This window comes from Triticum urartu, chromosome 5 (assembly GCF_003073215.2).
Source record: "Triticum urartu cultivar G1812 chromosome 5, Tu2.1, whole genome shotgun sequence".
Taxonomy (NCBI): domain Eukaryota; kingdom Viridiplantae; phylum Streptophyta; class Magnoliopsida; order Poales; family Poaceae; genus Triticum; species Triticum urartu.
Genome location: NC_053026.1, coordinates 338,157,947 through 338,162,288, shown reverse-complemented (window position 1 = coordinate 338,162,288; position 4,342 = coordinate 338,157,947).

Sequence of the window (4,342 nt, the reverse complement as noted above, 5' to 3'; positions counted from 1 at the left end):
CATGAGGCGCTCCCACGGCAACGGTGTTTGCCGTGGTCGAGCGTGTCACGCGGCGTGGCGACTGTTGGCCCGCTTGCCGCTCCGCCACATCACCAACCTTGCGGAGGCGCCTTCTTGGTGGGGATGGAGGCTCTGCTTCTGGTGGGCTGTCTGAAGACGAGGTGGAAGAAGAGTCGATTTGCAACGAGCCGCTCGTGTCCTTGGCAGGCTCGCTCGGCTCGGTGTCTTGCCCGGCAAGCCCCTTCTTGCCGGCAGGCTCCCCTCGCTCGGCACGGCTTGCCGCTTCTGCTGCATCGGCCTCCTCCACCGTGAACCTGAACTCGCCCGCGGCTGTGGCTGCCACTGCCTCCTCCAGCCTAGTGGCGATGAGCGCCATCTCCGCATCCGTGGTGTCGCGGGTGAGGCCGTCCTTCTCGTCGAGGCGGATTGGCACTTCCACCAAGTCGTCGAAGAATTGCTGCACGACCTCGTCTGCAGGCTCCTGCCAAGTTGGCACAATCCCGTGCGAGTCGCACTCCGGCATCATTGCACGAATGCGGTCGAGCACGGAATTGTTGCACAAAGGCACGACGCCCCCCGGCAACCTGAACACCTCGGGATGCTGGGGGTCATATTTGAACAGCTCCTGCAGCATCGCGTTGAGCTCTAGGACTGTGAAGTTGTAATTGAGGCCTGGCCGCAGCCTCATGATGTCTGCCGCGTTCTTGAACTCCCAAGTGGGCCTCCCCCGTTCCTGCAGGGGGGCGATGCGGCGGCGAAGGAAGTCTGTGCCAACAGCGCCAACAGTAAGCCCGGCAAGCCTCAGGCGCAGGATCCTGGTGACGGCAATCTTCAGCCTGGCGTCCTCCGGAGCCATGTCACTCCAATCGCTGCCGCGTGCTACTGGGGTTCGGCGTCGGACGGTGAATGGCTGCGGGCTCTCCTCGTCAATCCAGCACCAATCAGCTCTCCACTCCTCCCACTTGCCGCGGAATTCTCCCTCCAGATAGGTCTCTTTCTTGCCGAGCCTTGAGATCCAGGCAATCCCGCCGGATAGAGGCTCTCCTCTCTCTACTCGGGGTATGAAAAAGTGGCGGAAGAGGGCTACGTTGGGAAGGACTCCGACAAAGTTTTCGCAGAGGTGTGCGAAAACTGCCATTGTTAGGAGGACATTGGGGGTGAAGTCAAGGAGATGGAATCCATAGGTGTTCATGATGTCGCAGAAGAAATCAGAGAAGGGCGGGCAGAGCCCGCAATAGAAGAACAATGCGAAGAAGGGGTACCCATTCGGAGCCTTCTTCCAAGCGGCGGCGGGGAGAACCTTTGTGCGCGGATGCGCGCGCGTCTCCGCCGACCAGAACAGATAGTAGTTCTCCCTCAGCTCCTTCGCGCCGAGCTTGGGAGGGAAAACGGACCGCTCCTTCCGCAGCGCCGCGAGCCGCTGCGCCTCGGTCGTCTTCACGGTCTTCCCCTTGTCGGCTTTTGGAGCCATGGCGGAAGTAGTGGAGGAGGTCGACGGCGTTGGTGGTGCTAGTGGCGATGGGGGGCGGAGCGCTGCTCTCTCTCTCTCAGCTTTGGGGAGGCAAGGGAGCGGCGGAGATTTCTGAGATTGGGAACGGCAACGGGCGAGTGGGCCAACTGCCCCTGTTTCCCCTGCTTATAAAGGGGGAGGGGGCGGACGTTCCGCATTTCCGAATAAAGAAACCCCCACGACCTCTCCCACGACGCCGCATTCAACGCGTGCCGTTCGGGGAGGGCGCGGTGGATACGGAGTGAGATACGGTGTAACCTAGGCCGCGCGTGCCCGTGGCCCTGTTTTGGGCCTGGCCCAACAGCGCTCGGCACCGTGTATGGCCCAGGCCCGGGGGCTCCTGTCGGTGTACTAGAGTAGGGGTACCCTAGTATCCCGAACTTGTGCACGGGCAGTCGCAGCATCCCGCGGCAAGGCTTGCCGGGTGACCGCCAAGATCCTCCGTGGTTCCTTTGGAGCCATTCAAGAACAAAGTGTCCAAGTCAAGAAGACAAGACCCCGGCAAGAGGAGCTTGCCGGGAAGGCCACTCAAGGCATTTCAAGGAACTTGCCGCGGCGCACCACGCGTTCCGGCAAGACCCGGTGAGCGACAAGCTCCCGGACACGACAAGACAACGACCACGGCAAGGCGCTTGCCGCGGAAAGCCACCTCTCCGCGCCCGCGCTCCAGCACATCCACCAACGTGTCGCTCTGGGGCCCTTCCAGGCGTACGTGGCGGAAGGCTGTGCAGCTAGGGACGTGCGGTGGCAAGCGGCGCTGACAAGATCGCCATCGTGGCGAACGGTGGCGTCCCTGGCGGTCCCTTTTCGCACTGTTTAGGCGACACAGACGGGCATTTAAGACCCTTGTCCCCTGCCCTCAGGGTTAGGTATGATACACTGTAGCAGGTAGCTGTGCCTACCACAGCACCTTTCCATTTTTGCCCTTTACCTCCGTTGCCACCTGTCGGTAGCCCCTTGAGCATATAAAAGGAGGCCCGTGTGCAACGTAGAGGGGGGTAGAACCAGTTCGAACACTCACGCTCGGTCTTGCTAGCCGCTGGTGTGTACTGTAGCACTCCGCGCTCCCGAGCTAGAAATCAATACAAAACCACAAAGCAGGAGTAGGGTTTTACGCATCCGTGCGGCCCGAACCTGGGTAAATCGCTCGCGTGCTTCGCCTCGATTTGCTCTTTGCACGATCTCCGCCCCCGCCGAACCGAAAGGGACCCGGCCCGCCGGTCCCATAGGTGCCCGTGGATCAGTACCCCGGCACTTTGAGTCGATTTCAAAGACCTCAATAAGGCCTGCCCTAAGGATCCCTTCCCCCTCCGCTGCATCGATCAGATTATCGATGCCACCACAGGACACGACTCACTATGCTTCCTCGACGCATATTCCAGATACCATCAAATCAAAATGAAGGAGTCCGATCAAGCCGCAACGGCATTCATTACCCCATACAGGCCATTCTACTTCAACACCATGCCCTTCGGGCTCAAAAACGCCGGGGCCACCTACCAACGCATGATTCAAACATGCCTGGAGAAACAGATTGGTAAGACAGTTGAAGCATACATGGACGACGTCGTCATTAAAACTAGGCACGTTGACTCACTAATAGACGATTTACGTCTCACATTCGACAACCTGCGTGCATATGACATCAAGCTCAATCCGGAAAAGTGTGTTTTCGGCGTCCCTGCTGGAAACCTGCCGGGCTTCATCATTTCCAATAGGGGAATTGAAGCAAATCCAGCCAAAATCTAAGCCTTGTTACAATTGGCCATGCCAACGGACCTTAAACAGGTCTAAAACCTCGCAGGATGCGTGGCAGCTTTAAGCCGCTTTATCTCTAGATTGGGAGAAAAGGCATTGCCATTGTATCGCCTCCTCCGGCGCACCAATCACTTCGAGTGGACAGATGTTGCAATAGCTAGACTGGAAGAAATAAAAACCCTTCTTGCGAGCAACCCAATCCTGGCCGCACCGAACGTCGGCAAACCCATGTTATTATACATATCGGCAACACACCAGGTGGTGAGCGCCGTGCTCGTCGTGGAGCAAGAGCAGGACGGACACAAATTCCCACTCCAGAAGCCGGTATATTACGTATCCACTGTCCTCACACCATGCAAATCCCGGTACCCTCATTATCAAAAGATAGCATACGCGGTCTTCATGGCATCCCGGAAGCTACGACACTACTTCCAAGAATGTTCTATCACGGTGGCTTTCGAAATACCACTCAATGATATAATAAATAACCGCGATGCTACGGGCTGGATAGCCAAATGGGTCATTGAGATACTTCCATTCGACATAACATACAAACCGCGCCGAGCCATCAAATCCCAAGTACTGGCGGACTTCGTCGCCGAATGGACAGATGCTGAACTCCCTAAAGTGTACGGCACATATTCCAACTGGGTTATGTATTTCGATGGCTCCAAAATGCTGGTAGGATTAGGAGTGGGCATCGTTTTAACGTCCCCCACTGGAGACATAGTCCAATACGTGCTCCAAATATTATACACAGACTCCAATAATGTAGTCGAATACGAGGCCTTATTACATGGTCTCCGGATGGTTGTCTCCATGGGCATACAACGCCCGGAAGTGCGTGGGGACTCAAACCTCGAAATTTCTCAAATAAATGGAGATTTTGATGCCAAAGATCCGAAGATGGTGGCTTATTGCAACGCCGTCCTAAAAATGTCGGCTCGGTTCGAGAGGCTCGAGTTTCATCATGTGGCTTGAGAAAGTAATCAAGCGACGGACGTCCTCGCTCGCATTGGCGCCAAACGTGACCCCGTCCCACCTAATATCTTTTTGGAAAGGCTTTTTAAGCCG